This window comes from Rhinoderma darwinii, unplaced genomic scaffold (genome assembly GCF_050947455.1).
Source record: "Rhinoderma darwinii isolate aRhiDar2 unplaced genomic scaffold, aRhiDar2.hap1 Scaffold_4323, whole genome shotgun sequence".
In the NCBI taxonomy this organism is placed as follows: Eukaryota; Metazoa; Chordata; class Amphibia; order Anura; family Rhinodermatidae; genus Rhinoderma; species Rhinoderma darwinii.
In genome coordinates this window covers 32,169-50,965 of record NW_027463832.1, presented here as the reverse complement: position 1 = coordinate 50,965, position 18,797 = coordinate 32,169, and the positions used below count along the sequence as shown (strand labels likewise).

Genomic DNA, 18,797 nt, shown 5'->3' with positions numbered 1-18,797 from the left:
AGCTGTGTAACTTCTGTTATCTGACGAGAGCAGGGACATTCAGCTTAGAATGGCCATTGACATTAAATGCTTTAATCCATAGTCCTTTTTAATCGATTGTGAAACAAAATCTAAACGATATAATAAAAATTCAACCGCACCACGGATTCCCAGACAGCCTCCCACACTGGTACTAGCGAGGCCTTAAGCTGTGTAACTTCTGCGATCTGACGAGAGCAGGCACATTCAGCTTAGAATGGCCATTGACGTTAAATGCTTTAATCCATAGTCCTAATTAATCTATTGTGAAACAAAATCTAAACGACATAATAAAAAGTCAACCGCACCACAGATTCCCAGACAGTCTCCCACACTGGTACTAGCGAGGCCTTAAGCTGTGTAACTTCTGCGATCTGACGAGAGCAGGCACATTCAGCTTTGAATGGCCATTGACATTAAATGCTTTAATCCATAGTCCTTTTTAATCGATTGTGAAACAAAATCTAAACGACATAATAAAAAGTCAACCGCACCACAGATTCCCAGACAGTCTCCCACACTGGTACTAGCGAGGCCTTAAGCTGTGTAACTTCTGCGATCTGACGAGAGCAGGGACATTCAGCTTAGAATGGCCATTGACATTAAATGCTTTAATCCATAGTCCTTTTTAATCGATTGTGAAACAAAATCTAAACGACATAATAATAATTCAACCGCACCACGGATTCCCAGACAGTCTCCCACACTAGTACTAGCGAGGCCTTAAGCTGTGTAACTTCTGCAATCTGACGAGAGCAGGCACATACAGCTTAGAATGGCCATTGACGTTAAATGCTTTAATCCATAGTCCTAATTAATCTATTGTGAAACAAAATCTAAACGACATAATAAAAATTCAACCACACCACGGATTCCCAGACAGTCTCCCACATTGGTACTAGCGAGGCCTTAAGCTGTGTAACTTCTGCGTTCTGACGAGAGCAGGCACATTCAGCTTAGAATGGCCATTGACGTTAAATGCTTTAATCCATAGTCCTATTTAATCTATTGTGAAACAAAATCTAAACGACATAATAAAAAGTCAACCGCACCACAGTTTCCCAGATAGTCTCCCACACTGGTACTAGCGAGGCCTTAAGCTGTGTAACTTCTGCGATCTGACGAGAGCAGGCACATTCAGCTTTGAATGGCCATTGACATTAAATGCTTTAATCCATAGTCCTTTTTAATCGATTGTGAAACAAAATCTAAACGACATAATAAATAGTCAACCGCACCACGGATTCCCAGACAGTCTCCCACACTGGTACTAGCGAGGCCTTAAGCTGTGTAACTTCTGGGAACTGACGAGAGCAGGGACATTCAGCTTAGAATGGCCATTGACATTAAATGCTTTAATCCATAGTCCTTTTTAATCGATTGTGAAACAAAATCTAAACGACATAATAAAAATTCAACCGTACCACGGATTCCCAGACAGTCTCCCACACTGGTACTAGCGAGACCTTAATCTGTGTAATTTCTGCGTTCTGACGAGAGCAGGCACATTCAGCTTAGAATGGCCATTGACGTTAAATGCTTTAATCCATAGTCCTATTTAATCTATTGTGAAACAAAATCTAAACGACATAATAAAAAGTCAACCGCACCACGGATTCCCAGACAGTCTCCCACACTGGTACTAGCGAGGCCTTAAGCTGTGTAACTTCTGCTATCTGACGAGAGCAGGGACATTCAGCTTAGAATGGCCATTGACATTAAATGCTTTAATCCATAGTCCTTTTTAATCGATTGTGAAACAAAATCTAAACGACATAATAAAAATTCAACCACACCACGGATTCAAAGACAGTCTCCCACACTGGTACTAGCGAGGCCTTAAGCTGTGTAACTTCTGCGATCTGACGAGAGCAGGCACTTTCAGCTTAGAATGGCCATTGACATTAAAAGCCTTAATCCATAGTCCTATTTAATCTATTGTGAAACAAAATCTAAACAACATAATAAAAAGTCAACCGCACCACGGATTCCCAGACAGTCTCCCACACTGGTACTAGCGAGGCCTTAAGCTGTGTAACTTCTGTGAACTGACGAGAGCAGGGACATTCAGCTTAGAATGGCCATTGACATTAAATGCTTTAATCCATAGTCCTTTTTAATCGATTGTGAAACAAAATCTAAACGACATAATAAAAAATCAACCGCACCACGGATTCCCAGACAGTCTCCCACACTTGTACTAGCGAGGCCTTAAGCTGTGTAACTTCTGCGTTCTGACGAGAGCAGGCACATTCAGCTTAGAATGGCCATTGACGTTAAATCCTTTAATCCATAGTCCTATTTAATCTATTGTGAAACAAAATCTTAACGACATAATAAAAAATCAAGCGCACCACGGATTCCCAGACAGTCTCCCACACTGGTACTAGCGAGGCCTTAAGCTGTGTAACTTCTGCGATCTGACGAGAGCAGGCACTTTCAGCTTACAAAGACCATTGACATTAAAAGCCTTAATCCATAGTCCTATTTAATCTATTGTGAAACAAAATCTAAACAACATAATAAAAAGTCAACCGCACCACGGATTCCCAGACAGTCTCCCACACTGGTACTAGCGAGGCCTTAAGCTGTGTAACTTCTGTGATCTGACGAGAGCAGGGACATTCAGCTTAGAATGGGCATTGACGTTAAATGCTTTAATCCATAGTCCTTTTTAATCGATTGTGAAACAAAATCTAAACGACATAATAAAAAGTCAACCGCACCACGGATTCCCAGACAGTCTCCCACACTGGTACTAGCGAGGTTTTAAGCTGTGTAACTTCTGCGATCTGACGAGAGCAGGGACATTCAGCTTAGAATGGCCACTGACATTAAATGCTTTAATCCATAGTCCTTTTTAATCGATTGTGAAACAAAATCTAAACGACATAATAAAAATTCAACCGCTCCACGGATTCCCAGACAGTCTCCCACACTGGTACTAGCGAGGCCTTAAGCTGTGTAACTTCTGCGATCTGACGAGAGCAGGCACTTTCAGCTTAGAATGGCCATTGACATTAAAATCCTTAATCCATAGTCCTATTTAATCTATTGTGAAACAAAATCTAAACAACATAATAAAAAGTCAACCGCACCACGGATTCCCAGACAGTCTCCCACACTGGTACTAGCGAGGCCTTAAGCTGTGTAACTTCTGCGATCTGACGAGAGCAGGGACATTCAGCTTAGAATGGCCATTGACATTAAATGCTTTAATCCATAGTCCTTTTTAATCGATTGTGAAACAAAATCTAAACGACATAATAAAAAATCAACCGCACCACGGATTCCCAGACAGTCTCCCACACTGGTACTAGCGAGGCCTTAAGCTGTGTAACTTCTGCGTTCTGACGAGAGCAGGCACATTCAGCTTAGAATGGCCATTGACGTTAAATCCTTTAATCCATAGTCCTATTTAATCTATTGTGAAACAAAATCTTAACGACATAATAAAAAGTCAAGCGCACCACGGATTCCCAGACAGTCTCCCACACTGGTACTAGCGAGGCCTTAAGCTGTGTAACTTCTGCGATCTGACGAGAGCAGGCACTTTCAGCTTAGAAAGACCATTGACATTAAAAGCCTTAATCCATAGTCCTATTTAATCTATTGTGAAACAAAATCTAAACAACATAATAAAAAGTCAACCGCACCACGGATTCCCAGACAGTCTCCCACACTGGTACTAGCGAGGCCTTAAGCTGTGTAACTTCTGTGATCTGACGAGAGCAGGGACATTCAGCTTAGAATGGGCATTGACATTAAATGCTTTAATCCATAGTCCTTTTTAATCGATTGTGAAACAAAATCTAAACGACATAATAAAAAATCAACCGCACCACGGATTCCCAGACAGTCTCCCACACTGGTACTAGCGAGGCCTTAAGCTGTGTAACTTCTGCGTTCTGACGAGAGCAGGCACATTCAGCTTAGAATGGCCATTGACGTTAAATCCTTTAATCCATAGTCCTATTTAATCTATTGTGAAACAAAATCTAAACGACATAATAAAAAGGCTAGCGCACCACGGATTCCCAGACAGTCACCCACACTGGTACTAGCGAGGCCTTAAGCTGTGTAACTTCTGCGATCTGACGAGAGCAGGCACATTCAGCTTAGAATGGCCATTGACATTAAATGCTTTAATCCATAGTCCTATTTAATCTATTGTGAAACAAAATCTAAACGACATAATAAAAAGTCAACCGCACCACGGATTCCCAGACAGTCTCCCACACTGGTACTAGCGAGGCCTTAAGCTGTGTAATTTCTGCGATCTGACGTGAGCAGGCACATTCAGCTTAGAATGGCCATTGACATTAAATGCTTTAATCCATAGTCCTTTTTAATCGATTGTGAAACAAAATCTAAACGACATAATAAAAAGTCTACCGCACCACGGATTTGCAGACAGTCTCCCACACTGGTACTAGCGAGGCCTTAAGCTGTGTAACTTCTGCGATCTGATGAGAGCAGGCACATTCCGCTTAGAATGGCCATTGACATTAAATGCTTTAATCCATAGTCCTTTTTAATCGATTGTGAAACAAAATCTAAACGACATAATAAAAAGTCAACCGCACCACGGATTCCCAGACAGTCTCCCACACTGGTACTAGCGAGGCCTTAAGCTGTGTAACTTCTGCGATCTGACGAGAGCAGGCACATTCAGCTTAGAATGGCCATTGACGTTAAATGCATTAATCCATAGTACTTTTTAATCGATTGTGAAACAAAATCTAAACGACATAATAAAAAATCAACCGCACCACGGATTCCCAGACAGTCTCCCACACTGGTACTAGCGAGGCCTTAAGCTGTGTAACTTCTGCGATCTGACGAGAGCAGGCACATTCAGCTTAGAATGGCCATTGACATTAAATGCTTTAATCCATAGTCCTTTTTAATCGATTGTGAAACAAAATCTAAACGACATAATAAAAAGTCAACCGCACCACGGATTCCCAGACAGTCTCCCACACTGGTACTAGCGAGGCCTTAAGCTGTGTAACTTCTGCGATCTGACGAGAGCAGGGACATTCAGCTTAGAATGGCCATTGAAATTAAATGCTTTAATCCATAGTCCTTTTTAATCGATTGTGAAACAAAATCTAAAACGACATAATAAAAATTCAACTGCACCACGGATTCCCAGACAGTCTCCCACACTGGTACTAGCGAGGCCTTAAGCTGTGTAACTTCTGCGATCTGACGAGAGCAGGAACATTCAGCTTAGAATGGCCATTGACGTTAAATGCTTTAATCCATAGTCCTATTTAATCTATTGTGAAACAATATCTAAACGACATAATAAAAAGTCAACCGCACCACGGATTCCCAGACAGTCTCCCACACTGGTACTAGCGAGGCCTTAAGCTGTGTAACTTCTGCGATCTGACGAGAGCAAGGACATTCAGCTTAGAATGACCATTGACATTAAATGCTTTAATCCATAGTCCTTTTTAATCGATTGTGAAACAAAATCTAAACGACATAATAAAAATTCAACCGCACCACGGATTCCTAGACAGTCTCCCACACTGGTACTAGCGAGGCCTTAAGCTGTGTAACTTCTGCGTTCTGACGAGAGCAGGCACATTCAGCTTAGAATGGCCATTGACGTTAAATGCTTTAATCCATAGTCCTATTTAATCTATTGTGAAACAAAATCTAAACGACATAATAAAAAGTCAACCGCACCACGGATTCCCAGACAGTCTCCCACACTGGTACTAGCGAGGCCTTAAGCTGTGTAACTTCTGCTATCTGACGAGAGCAGGGACATTCAGCTTAGAATGGCCATTGACATTAAATGCTTTAATCCATAGTCCTTTTTAATCGATTGTGAAACAAAATCTAAACGACATAATAAAAAGTCAACCACACCACTGATTCCCAGACAGTCTCCCACAGTGGTACTAGCGAGGCCTTAAGCTGTGTAACTTCTGCGATCTGACGAGAGCAGGCACATTCAGCTTAGAATGGCCTTTGACGTTAAATGCTTTAATCCATAGTCCTAATTAATCTATTGTGAAACAAAATCTAAACAACATAATAAAAAGTGAACCGCACCACGGATTCCCAGACAGTCTCCCACACTGGTACTAGCGAGGCGTTAAGCTGTGTAACTTCTGCGATCTAACGAGAGCAGGCACATTCAGCTTAGAATGGCCATAGACATTAAATGCTTTAATCCATAGTCCTTTTTAATCGATTGTGAAACAAAATCTAAACGACATAATAAAAAGTCAACCGCACCACGGATTCCCAGACAGTCTCCCACACTGGTACTAGCGAGGGCTTAAGCTGTGTAACTTCTGCGATCTGACGAGAGCAGGCACATTCAGCTTAGAATGGCCATTGACATTAAATGCTTTAATCCATAGTCCTTTTTAATCGATTGTGAAACAAAAGCTAAACGACATAATAAAAATTCAACCGCACCACGGATTCCCAGACAGTCTCCCACACTGGTACTAGCGAGGCCTTAAGCTGTGTAACTTCTGCGATCTGACGAGAGCAGGCACATTCAGCTTAGAATGGCCATTGAAATTAAATGCTTTAATCCATAGTCCTTTTTAATCGATTGTGAAACAAAATCTAAAACGACATAATAAAAATTCAACCGCACCACGGATTCCCAGACAGTCTCCCACACTGGTACTAGCGAGGCCTTAAGCTGTGTAACTTCTGCGATCTGACAAGAGCAGGCACATTCAGCTTAGAATGGCCATTGACATTAAATGCTTTAATCCATAGTCCTTTTTAATCGATTGTGAAACAAAATCTAAACGACATAATAAAAATTCAACCGCACCACGGATTCCCAGACAGTCTCCCACACTGGTACTAGCGAGGCCTTAAGCTGTGTAACTGCTGCATTCTGACGAGAGCGGTTCAGCTTAGAATGGCCATTGACGTTAAATGCTTTAATCCATAGTCCTATTTAATCTATTGTGAAACAAAATCTAAACGACATAATAAAAAGTCAACCGCACCACGGATTCCCAGACTGTCTCCCACACTTGTACTAGCGAGGCCTTAAGCTGTGTAACTTCTGCTGTCTGACGAGAGGAGGGACATTCAGCTTAGAATGGCCATTGACATTAAATGCTTTAATCCATAGTCCTTTTTAATCGATTGTGAAACAAAATCTAAACGACATAATAAAAAGCCAAACACACCACGTATTCCCAGACAGTCTCCCACACTGGTACTAGCGAGGCCTTAAGCTGTGTAACTTCTGCGATCTGACGAGAGCAGGGACATTCAGCTTAGAATGGCCATTGACATTTAATGCTTTAATCCATAGTCCTTTTTAATCGATTGTGAAACAAAATCTAAACGACATAATAATAATTCAACCGCACCACGGATTCCCAGACAGTCTCCCACACTGGTACTAGCGAGGCCTTAAGCTGTGTAACTTCTGTTATCTGACGAGAGCAGGGACATTCAGCTTAGAATGGCCATTGACATTAAATGCTTTAATCCATAGTCCTTTTTAATCGATTGTGAAACAAAATCTAAACGATATAATAAAAATTCAACCGCACCACGGATTCCCAGACAGCCTCCCACACTGGTACTAGCGAGGCCTTAAGCTGTGTAACTTCTGCGATCTGACGAGAGCAGGCACATTCAGCTTAGAATGGCCATTGACGTTAAATGCTTTAATCCATAGTCCTAATTAATCTATTGTGAAACAAAATCTAAACGACATAATAAAAAGTCAACCGCACCACAGATTCCCAGACAGTCTCCCACACTGGTACTAGCGAGGCCTTAAGCTGTGTAACTTCTGCGATCTGACGAGAGCAGGCACATTCAGCTTTGAATGGCCATTGACATTAAATGCTTTAATCCATAGTCCTTTTTAATCGATTGTGAAACAAAATCTAAACGACATAATAAAAAGTCAACCGCACCACAGATTCCGAGACAGTCTCCCACACTGGTACTAGCGAGGCCTTAAGCTGTGTAACTTCTGCGATCTGACGAGAGCAGGGACATTCAGCTTAGAATGGCCATTGACATTAAATGCTTTAATCCATAGTCCTTTTTAATCGATTGTGAAACAAAATCTAAACGACATAATAATAATTCAACCGCACCACGGATTCCCAGACAGTCTCCCACACTGGTACTAGCGAGGCCTTAAGCTGTGTAACTTCTGCTATCTGACGAGAGCAGGGACATTCAGCTTAGAATGGCCATTGACATTAAATGCTTTAATCCATAGTCCTTTTTAATCGATTGTGAAACAAAATCTAAACGATATAATAAAAATTCAACCGCACCACGGATTCCCAGACAGTCTCCCACACTGGTACTAGCGAGGCCTTAAGCTGTGTAACTTCTGCAATCTGACGAGAGCAGGCACATTCAGCTTAGAATGGCCATTGACGTTAAATGCTTTAATCCATAGTCCTATTTAATCTATTGTGAAACAAAATCTAAACGACATAATAAAAAGTCAACCGCACCACAGTTTCCCAGATAGTCTCCACACTGGTACTAGCGAGGCCTTAAGCTGTGTAACTTCTGCGATCTGACGAGAGCAGGCACATTCAGCTTTGAATGGCCATTGACATTAAATGCTTTAATCCATAGTCCTTTTTAATCGATTGTGAAACAAAATCTAAACGACATAATAAATAGTCAACCGCACCACGGATTCCCAGACAGTCTCCCACACTGGTACTAGCGAGGCCTTAAGCTGTGTAACTTCTGCGAACTGACGAGAGCAGGGACATTCAGCTTAGAATGGCCATTGACATTAAATGCTTTAATCCATAGTCCTTTTTAATCGATTGTGAAACAAAATCTAAACGACATAATAAAAATTCAACCGTACCATGGATTCCCAGACAGTCTCCCACACTGGTACTAGCGAGACCTTAATCTGTGTAATTTCTGCGTTCTGACGAGAGCAGGCACATTCAGCTTAGAATGGCCATTGACGTTAAATGCTTTAATCCATAGTCCTATTTAATCTATTGTGAAACAAAATCTAAACGACATAATAAAAAGTCAACCGCACCACGGATTCCCAGACAGTCTCCCACACTGGTACTAGCGAGGCCTTAAGCTGTGTAACTTCTGCTATCTGACGAAAGCAGGGACATTCAGCTTAGAATGGCCATTGACATTAAATGCTTTAATCCATAGTCCTTTTTAATCGATTGTGAAACAAAATCTAAACGACATAATAAAAATTCAACCACACCACGGATTCAAAGACAGTCTCCCACACTGGTACTAGCGAGGCCTTAAGCTGTGTAACTTCTGCGATCTGACTAGAGCAGGCACATTCAGCTTAGAATGGCCATTGACGTTAAATGCTTTAATCCATAGTCCTAATTAATCTATTGTGAAACAAAATCTAAACGACATAATAAAAAGTCAACCGCACCACGGATTCCCAGACAGTCTCCCACACTGGTACTAGCGAGGCGTTAAGCAGTGTAACTTCTGCGATCTAACGAGAACAGGCACATTCAGCTTAGAATGGCCATTGACATTAAACGCTTTAATCCATAGTCCTTTTTAATCGATTGTGAAACAAATCTAAACGACATAATAAAAAGTCAACCGCACCACGGATTCCCAGACAGTCTCCCACACTGGTACTAGCGAGGCCTTAAGCTGTGTAACTTCTGTGATCTGACGAGAGCAGGCACATTCAGCTTAGAATGGCCATTGACATTAAAAGCCTTAATCCATAGTCCTATTTAATCTATTGTGAAACAAAATCTAAACAACATAATAAAAAGCCAACCGCACCACGGATTCCCAGACAGTCTCCCACACTGGTACTAGCGAGGCCTTAAGCTGTGTAACTTCTGCGATCTGACGAGAGCAGGGACATTCAGCTTAGAATAGCCATTGACATTAAATGCTTTAATCCATAGTCCTTTTTAATCGATTGTGAAACAAAATCTAAACGACATAATAAAAAGTCAACCGCACCACGGATTCCCAGACAGTCTCCCACACTGGTACTAGCGAGGCCTTAAGCTGTGTAACTTCTGCGATCTGACGAGAGCAGGCACATACAGCTTAGAATGGCCATTGACATTATATGCTTTAATCCATAGTCCTTTTTAATCGATTGTGAAACAAAATCTAAACGACATAACAAAAAGTCAACCACACCACGGATTCCCAGACAGTCTCCCACACTGGTACTAGCGAGGCCTTAAGCTGTGTAACTTCTGCGATCTGACGAGAGCAGGCACATTCAGCTTAGAATGGCCATTGACATTAAATGCTTTAATCCATAGTCCTATTTAATCTATTGTGAAACAAAATCTAAACGACATAATAAAAAGTCAACCGCACCACGGATTCCCAGACAGTCTCCCACACTGGTACTAGCGAGGCGTTAAGCCGTGTTACTTCTGCGATCTAACGAGAGCAGGCACATTCAGCTTAGAATGGGCATTGACATTAAATGCTTTAATCCATAGTCCTTTTTAATCGATTGTGAAACAAAATCTAAACCACATAATAAAAAGTCAACCGCACCACGGATTCCCAGACAGTCTCCCACACTGGTACTAGCGAGGTCTTAAGCTGGGTAACTTCTGCGATCTGACGAGAGCAGGCACATTCAGCTTAGAATGGCCATTGACATTAAAAGCCTTAATCCATAGTCCTATTTAATCTATTGTGAAACAAAATCTAAACAACATAATAAAAAGACAACCGCACCACGGATTCCCAGAGTGTCTCCCACACTGGTACTAGCGAGGCCTTAAGCTGTGTAACTTCTGCGATTTGACGAGAGCAGGGACATTCAGCTTAGAATGGCCATTGACTTAAAATGCTTTAATCCATAGTCCTTTTTAATCGATTGTGAAACAAAATCTAAACGACATAATAAAAATTCAACCGCACCACGGATTCCCAGACAGTCTCCCACACTGGTACTAGCGAGACCTTAATCTGTGTAATTTCTGCGTTCTGACGAGAGCAGGCACATTCAGCTTAGAATGGCCATTGACGTTAAATGCTTTAATCCATAGTCCTATTTAATCTATTGTGAAACAAAATCTAAACGACATAATAAAAAGGCAACCGCACCACGGATTCCCAGACAGTCTCCCACACTGGTACTAGCGAGGCCTTAAGCTGTGTAACTTCTGCTATCTGACGAGAGCAGGGACATTCAGCTTAGAATGGCCATTGACATTAAATGTTTTAATCCATAGTCCTTTTTAATCGATTGTGAAACAAAATCTAAACGACATAATAAAAATTCAACCACACCACGGATTCAAAGACAGTCTCCCACACTGGTACTAGCGAGGCCTTAAGCTGTGTAACTTCTGCGATCTGACTAGAACAGGCACATTCAGCTTAGAATGGCCATTGACGTTAAATGCTTTAATCCATAGTCCTAATTAATCTATTGTGAAACAAAATCTAAACGACATAATAAAAAGTCAACCGCACCACGGATTCCCAGACAGTCTCCCACACTGGTACTAGCGAGGCGTTAAGCAGTGTAACTTCTGCGATCTAACGAGAGCAGGCACATTCAGCTTAGAATGGCCATTGACATTAAACGCTTTAATCCATAGTCCTTTTTAATCGATTGTGAAACAAATCTAAACGACATAATAAAAAGTCAACCGCACCACGGATTCCCAGACAGTCTCCCACACTGGTACTAGCGAGGCCTTAAGCTGTGTAACTTCTGCGATCTGACGAGAGCAGGCACAATCAGCTTAGAATGGCCATTGACATTAAATGCTTTAATCCATAGTCCTTTTTAATCGATTGTGAAACAAAATCTAAATGACATAATAAAAAGTCAACCGCACCACGGATTCCCAGACAGTCTCCCACACTGGTACTAGCAAGGCCTTAAGCTGTGTAACTTCTGCGATCTGACGAGAGCAAGCACATTCAGCTTAGAATGGCCATTGACATTAAAAGCCTTAATCCATAGTCCTATTTAATCTATTGTGAAACAAAATCTAAACAACATAATAAAAAGTCAACCGCACCACGGATTCCCAGACAGTCTCCCACGCTGGTACTAGCGAGGCCTTAAGCTGTGTAACTTCTGCGATCTGACGAGAGCAGGGAAATTCAGCTTAGAATGGCCATTGACATTAAATGCTTTAATCCATAGTCCTTTTTAATCGATTGTGAAACAAAATCTAAACGACATAATAAAAATTCGACCGCACCACGGATTCCCAGACAGTCTCCAACACTGGTACTAGCAAAGCCTTAAGCTGTGTAACTTCTGCGTTCTGACGAGAGCAGGCACATTCAGCTTAGAATGGCCATTGACGTTAAATTCTTTAATCCATAGTCCTATTTAATCTATTGTGAAACAAAATCTAAACGACATAATAAAAAGTCAACCGCACCACGGATTCCCAGACAGTATCCCACACTGGTACTAGCGAGGCCTTAAGCTGTGTAACTTCTGCGATCTGACGAGAGCAGGCACATTCAGCTTAGAATGGCCATTGACATTAAATGCTTTAATCCATAGTCCTTTTTAATCGATTGTGAAACAAAATCTAAACGACATAATAAAAAGTCAACCGCACCACGGATTCCCAGACAGTCTCCCACACTGGTACTAGCGAGGCCTTAAGCTGTGTATCTTCTGCGATCTGACGAGAGCAGGAACATTCAGCTTAGAATGGCCATTGACATTAAATGCTTTAATCCATAGTCCTTTTTAATCGATTGTGAAACAAAATCTAAACGACATAATAAGAAGTCAACCGCACCACGGATTCCCAGACAGTCTCCCACACTAGTACTAGCGAGGCCTTAAGCTGTGTAACTTCTGCGATCTGACGAGAGCAGGGACATTCAGCTTAGAATGGCCATTGACGTTAAATGCTTTAATCCATAGTCCTATTTAATCTATTGTGAAACAAAATCTAAACGACATAATAAAAAGTCAACCGCACCACGGATTCCCAGACAGTCTCCCACACTGGTACTAGCGAGGCGTTAAGCTGTGTAACTTCTGCGATCTAACGAGAGCAGGCACATTCAGCTTAGAATGGCCATTGACATTAAATGCTTTAATCCATAGTCCTTTTTAATCGATTGTGAAACAAAATCTAAATGACATAATAAAAAGTCAACCGCACCACGGATTCCCAGACAGTCTCCCACACTGGTACTAGCGAGGCCTTTTGCTGTGTAACTTCTGCGTTCTGACGAGAGCAGGCACATTCAGCTTAGAATGGCCATTGACGTTAAATGCTTTAATCCATAGTCCTATTTAATCTATTGTGAAACAAAATCTAAACGACATAATAAAAAGTCAACCGCACCACGGATTCCCAGACAGTCTCCCACACTGGTACTAGCGAGGCCTTAAGCTGTGTAACTTCTGCGATCTGACGAGAGCAGGCACATTCAGCTTAGAATGGCCATTGACATTAAATGCTGTAATCCATAGTCCTTTTTAATCGATTGAGAAACAAAATTTAAACGACATAATAAAAAGTCAACCGCACCACGGATTCCCAGAGAGTCTCCCACACTGGTACTAGCGAGGCCTTAAGCTGTGTAACTTCTGCGTTCTGACGAGAGCAGGCACATTCAGCTTAGAATGGCCATTGACGTTAAATGCTTTAATCCATAGTCCTATTTAATCTATTGTGAAACAAAATCTAAACGACATAATAAAAAGTCTCCCACACTAGTACTAGCGAGGCCTTAAGCTGTGTAACTTCTGCGATCTGACGAGAGCAGGCACAATCAGCTTAGAATGGCGATTGACATTAAAGGCTTTAATCCATAGTCCTTTTTAATTGATTGTGAAACAAAATCTAAACGACATAATAAAAAGTCAACCGCACCACGGATTCCCAGACAGTCTCCCACACTGGTACTAGCGAGGCCTTAAGCTGTCTAACTTCTGCGATCTGACGAGAGCAGGGACATTCAGCTTAGAATGGCCATTGACATTAAATGCTTTAATCCATAGTCCTTTTTAATCGATTGTGAAACAAAATCTAAACGACATAATAAAAATTCAACTGCACCACGGATTCCCAGACAGTCTCCCACACTGGTACTAGCGAGGCCTTAAGCTGTGTATCTTCTGCAATCGGACGAGAGCAGGGACATTCAGCTTAGAATGGCCATTGACATTAAATGCTTTAATCCATATTCCTTTTTAATCGATTGTGAAACAAAATCTAAACGACATAATAAAATTCAACCGCACCACGGATTCCCAGACAGTCTCCCACACTGGTACTAGCGAGGCCTTAAGCTGTGTAACTTCTGCGTTCTGACGAGAGCAGGCACATTCAGCTTAGAATGGCCATTGACGTTAAATGCTTTAATCCATAGTCCTATTTAATCTATTGTGAAACAAAATCTAAACGACATAAGAAAAAGTCAACCGCACCACAGATTCCTAGACAGTCTCCCACACTGGTACTAGCGAGGCCTTAAGCTGTGTAACTTCTGCATTCTGACGAGAGCAGGGACATTCAGCTTAGAATAGCCATTGACATTAAATGCATTAATCCATAGTCCTTTTTAATCGATTGTGAAACAAAATCTAAACGACATAATAAAAATTCAACCGCACCACGGATTCCCGGACAGTCTCCCACACTGGTACTAGCGAGGCATTAAGCTGTGTAAATTCTGCGTTCTGACGAGAGCAGGCACATTCAGCTTAGAATGGCCATTGACGTTAAATGCTTTAATCCATAGTCCTATTTAATCTATTGTGAAACAAAATCTAAACGACATAATAAAAAGTCAACCACACCACGGATTCCCAGACAGTCTCCCACACTGGTACTAGAGAGGCCTTAAGCTGTGTAACATCTGCGATCTGACGACAGCAGGGACATTCAGCTTAGAATGGCCATTGACATTAAATGCTTTAATCCATAGTCCTTTTTAATCGATTGTGAAACAAAATCTAAACGACATAATAAAAATTCAACCGCACCACGGATTCCCAGACAGTCTCCCACACTGGTACTAGCGAGGCCTTAAGCTGTGTAACTTCTGCGTTCTGACGAGAGCAGGTACATTCAGCTTAGAATGGCCATTGACGTTAAATGCTTTATTCCATAGTCCTATTTAATCTATTGTGAAACAAAATCTAAACTACATAATAAAATGTCAACCGCACCACGGATTCCCAGACAGTCTCCCACACTGGTACTAGCGAGGCCTTAAGCTGTGTAACTTCTGCGATCTGACGAGAGCAGGCACATTCAGCTTAGAATGGCAATTGACATTAAATGCTTTAATCCATAGTCCTTTTTAATCGATTGTGAAACAAAATCTAAACGACATAATAAAAAGTCAACCGCACCACGGATTCCCAGACAGTCTCCCACACTGCTACTGGCGAGGCCATAAGCTGTGTAACTTCTGCGATCTGACGAGAGCAGGCACATTCAGCTTAGAATGGCCATTGACATTAAATGCTTTAATCCATAGTCCTTTTTAATCGATTGTGAAACAAAATCTAAGCGACATAATAAAAATTGAACCGCACCACGGATTCCCAGACAGTCTCCCACCCTGGTACTAGCGATGCCTTAAGCTGTGTAACTTCTGCGATCTGACGAGAGCAGGGACATTCAGCTTAGAATGGCCATTGACATTAAATGCTTTAATCCATAGTCCTTTTTAATCGATTGTGAAACAAAATCTAAACGACATAATAAAAATTCAACAGCACCACGGATTTCCAGACAGTCTCCCACACTGGTACTAGCGAGGCCTTAAGCTGTGTAACTTCTGCGATCTGACGAGAGCAGGCAATTTCAGCTTAGAATGGCCATTGACGTTAAATGCTTTAATCCATTGTCCTATTTAATCTATTGTGAAACAAAATCTAAACGACATAATAAAAAGTCAACCGCACCAAGGATTCCCAGACAGTCTCCCACTCTGGTACTAGCGAGGCGTTAAGCTGTGTAACTTCTGCGATCTAACGAGAGCAGGCACATTCAGCTTAGAATGGCCATTGACATTAAATGCTTTAATCCATAGTCCTTTTTAATCGATTGTGAAACAAAATCTAAACGACATAATAAAAAGTCAACCACACCACGGTTTCCCAGACAGTCTCCCACACTGGTACTAGCGAGGCCTTAAGCTGTGTAACTTCTGCGATCTGACGAGAGCAGGCACATTCAGCTTAGAATGGCCATTGACATTAAAAGCCTTAATCCATAGTCCTATTTAATCTATTGTGAAACAAAATCTAAACAACATAATAAAAAGTCAACCGCACCACGGATTCCCAGACAGTCTCCCACACTGGTACTAGCGAGGCCTTAAGCTGTGTAACTTCTGCGATCTGACGAGAGCAGGGACATTCAGCTTAGAATGGCCATTGACATTAAATGCTTTAATCCATAGTCCTTTTTAATCGATTGTGAAACAAAATCTAAACGACATAATAAAAATTCAACCGCACCACGGATTCCCAGACAGTCTCCCACACTGGTACTAGCGAGGCCTTAAGCTGTGTAACTTCTGTGATCTGACGAGAGCAGGCACATTCAGCTTAGAATGGCCATTGACATTAAATGCTTTAATCCATAGTCCTTTTTAATTGATTGTGAAACAAAATCTAAACAACATAATAAGAAGTCAACCGCACCACGGATTCCTAGACAGTCTCCCACACTGGTACTAGCGAGGCCTTAAGCTGTGTAACTTCTGCGATCTGACGAGAGCAGGCACATTCAGCTTAGAATGGCCATTGACATTAAATGCTTTAATCCATAGTCCTTTTTAATCGATTGTGAAACAAAATCTAAACGACATAATAAAAAGTCAACCGCACCACGGATTCCCAGACAGTCTCCCACACTGGTACTAGCGAGGCCTTAAGCTGTGTAACTTCTGCGATCTGACGAGAGCAGGCACATTCAGCTTAGAATGGCCATTGACATTAAAAGCCTTAATCCATAGTCCTATTTAATCTATTGTGAAACAAAATCTAAATAACATAATAAAAAGTCAACCGCACCACGGATTCCCAGACAGTCTCCCACACTGGTACTAGCGAGGCCTTAAGCTGTGTAACTTCTGCGATCTGACGAGAGCAGGGACATTCAGCTTAGAATGGCCATTGACATTAAATGGTTTAATCCATAGTCCTTTTTAATCGATTGTGAAACAAAATCTAAACGACATAATAAAAAGTCAACCGCACCACGGATTCCCAGACAGTCTCCCACACTGGTACTAGCGAGGCCTTAAGCTGTGTAACTTCTGCGATCTGCCGAGGGCAGGCACATTCAGCTTAGAATGGCCATTGACATTAAATGCTTTAATCCATAGTCCTTTTTAATCGATTGTGAAACAAAATCTAAACGACATAATAAAAAGTCAACCGCACCACGGATTCCCAGACAGTCTCCCACACTGGTACTAGCGAGGCCTTAAGCTGTGTAACTTCTGCGATCTAACGAGAGCAGGCACATTCAGCTTAGAATGGCCATTGACATGAAATGCTTTAATCCATAGTCCTTTTTAATCGATTGTGAAACAAAATCTAAACGACATAATAAAAAGTCAACCGCACCACGGATTCCCAGACAGTCTCCCACACTGGTGATAAGCGAGGCCTTATGCTGTGTAACTTCTGCGATCTGACGAGAGCAGGCACATTCAGCTTAGAATGGCCATTGACATTAAATGCTTTAATCCATAGTCCTTTTTAATCGATTGTGAAACAAAATCTAAACGACATAATAAAAAGTCAACCGCACCACAGATTCCCAGACAGCCTCCCACACTGATACTAGCGAGGCCTTAAGCTGTGTAACTTCTGCGATCTGACGAAAGCAGGGACATTCAGCTTAGAATGGCCAATGACATTAAATGCTTTAATCCATAGTCCTTTTTAATCGATTGTGAAACAAAACCTAAACGACATAATAAAAATTCAACCGCACCACGGATTCCCAGACAGTCTCCCACACTGGTGATAAGCGAGGCCTTAAGCTGTGTAACTTCTGCGATCTGACGAGAGCAGGCACATTCAGCTTAGAATGGCCATTGACATTAAATGCTTTAATCCATAGTCCTTTTTAATCGATTGTGAAACAAAATCTAAACGACATAATAAAAAGTCAACCGCACCACAGATTCCCAGACAGTCTCCCACACTGATACTAGCGAGGCCTTAAGCTGTGTAACTTCTGCGATCTGACGAGAGCAGGGACATTCAGCTTAGAATGGCCATTGACATTAAATGCTTTAATCCATAGTCCTTTTTAATCGATTGTGAAACAAAATCTAAACGACATAATAAAAAGTCAACCGCACCACGGATTCCCAGACAGTCTCCCACACTGGTGATAAGCGAGGCCTTAAGCTGTGTAACTTCTGCGATCTGACGAGAGCAGGCACATTCAGCTTAGAATGGCCATTGACATTAAATGCTTTAATCCATAGTCCTTTTTAATCGATTGTGAAACAAAATCTAAACGACATAATAAATATTCAACCGCACCACTGATTCCCAGACAGTCTCCCACACTGGTACTAGCGAGGCCTTAAGCTGTGTAACTTCTGCGATCTGACGCGAGCAGGGACATTCAGCTTAGAATGGCCATTGACATTAAATGCTTTAATCCATAGTCCTATTTAATCTATTGTGAAACAAAATCTAAACGACATAATAAAAAGTCAACCGCACTACGGATTCCCAGACAGTCTCCCACACTGGTACTAGCGAGGCCTTAAGCTGTGTAACTTCTGCGATCTGACGAGAGCAGGCACATTCA

General features: G+C 41.7%; 23 pseudogenes; all 23 read right to left on the bottom strand.

Annotated features, from left to right (window-relative positions):
* Nucleotides 1–3,105: 3,105 nt before the first annotated feature.
* LOC142712926 (5S ribosomal RNA) lies at nt 3,106–3,222 on the bottom strand (annotated as a pseudogene).
* Nucleotides 3,223–3,291: 69 nt separating this feature from the next.
* On the bottom strand, nt 3,292–3,408 carry LOC142712844 (5S ribosomal RNA; annotated as a pseudogene).
* A 441-nt stretch (nt 3,409–3,849) lies between these two features.
* On the bottom strand, nt 3,850–3,966 carry LOC142712843 (5S ribosomal RNA; annotated as a pseudogene).
* A 69-nt stretch (nt 3,967–4,035) lies between these two features.
* On the bottom strand, nt 4,036–4,153 carry LOC142712915 (5S ribosomal RNA; annotated as a pseudogene).
* A 68-nt stretch (nt 4,154–4,221) lies between these two features.
* On the bottom strand, nt 4,222–4,338 carry LOC142712904 (5S ribosomal RNA; annotated as a pseudogene).
* Nucleotides 4,339–4,593: 255 nt separating this feature from the next.
* On the bottom strand, nt 4,594–4,710 carry LOC142712872 (5S ribosomal RNA; annotated as a pseudogene).
* Nucleotides 4,711–4,779: 69 nt separating this feature from the next.
* On the bottom strand, nt 4,780–4,896 carry LOC142712897 (5S ribosomal RNA; annotated as a pseudogene).
* A 69-nt stretch (nt 4,897–4,965) lies between these two features.
* On the bottom strand, nt 4,966–5,083 carry LOC142712884 (5S ribosomal RNA; annotated as a pseudogene).
* A 1,371-nt stretch (nt 5,084–6,454) lies between these two features.
* LOC142712887 (5S ribosomal RNA) lies at nt 6,455–6,572 on the bottom strand (annotated as a pseudogene).
* A 3,410-nt stretch (nt 6,573–9,982) lies between these two features.
* LOC142712910 (5S ribosomal RNA) lies at nt 9,983–10,099 on the bottom strand (annotated as a pseudogene).
* A 1,556-nt stretch (nt 10,100–11,655) lies between these two features.
* LOC142712936 (5S ribosomal RNA) lies at nt 11,656–11,772 on the bottom strand (annotated as a pseudogene).
* A 999-nt stretch (nt 11,773–12,771) lies between these two features.
* LOC142712898 (5S ribosomal RNA) lies at nt 12,772–12,888 on the bottom strand (annotated as a pseudogene).
* A 441-nt stretch (nt 12,889–13,329) lies between these two features.
* Nucleotides 13,330–13,446, bottom strand: LOC142712871 (5S ribosomal RNA; annotated as a pseudogene).
* Nucleotides 13,447–13,515: 69 nt separating this feature from the next.
* Nucleotides 13,516–13,632, bottom strand: LOC142712829 (5S ribosomal RNA; annotated as a pseudogene).
* A 228-nt stretch (nt 13,633–13,860) lies between these two features.
* On the bottom strand, nt 13,861–13,977 carry LOC142712917 (5S ribosomal RNA; annotated as a pseudogene).
* Nucleotides 13,978–14,231: 254 nt separating this feature from the next.
* On the bottom strand, nt 14,232–14,348 carry LOC142712882 (5S ribosomal RNA; annotated as a pseudogene).
* Nucleotides 14,349–14,975: 627 nt separating this feature from the next.
* On the bottom strand, nt 14,976–15,092 carry LOC142712813 (5S ribosomal RNA; annotated as a pseudogene).
* A 69-nt stretch (nt 15,093–15,161) lies between these two features.
* LOC142712830 (5S ribosomal RNA) lies at nt 15,162–15,278 on the bottom strand (annotated as a pseudogene).
* A 440-nt stretch (nt 15,279–15,718) lies between these two features.
* On the bottom strand, nt 15,719–15,837 carry LOC142712726 (5S ribosomal RNA; annotated as a pseudogene).
* A 440-nt stretch (nt 15,838–16,277) lies between these two features.
* LOC142712924 (5S ribosomal RNA) lies at nt 16,278–16,394 on the bottom strand (annotated as a pseudogene).
* A 441-nt stretch (nt 16,395–16,835) lies between these two features.
* Nucleotides 16,836–16,952, bottom strand: LOC142712870 (5S ribosomal RNA; annotated as a pseudogene).
* A 69-nt stretch (nt 16,953–17,021) lies between these two features.
* LOC142712922 (5S ribosomal RNA) lies at nt 17,022–17,138 on the bottom strand (annotated as a pseudogene).
* A 255-nt stretch (nt 17,139–17,393) lies between these two features.
* Nucleotides 17,394–17,510, bottom strand: LOC142712911 (5S ribosomal RNA; annotated as a pseudogene).
* Between the last annotated feature and the right edge of the window lie 1,287 nt (nt 17,511–18,797).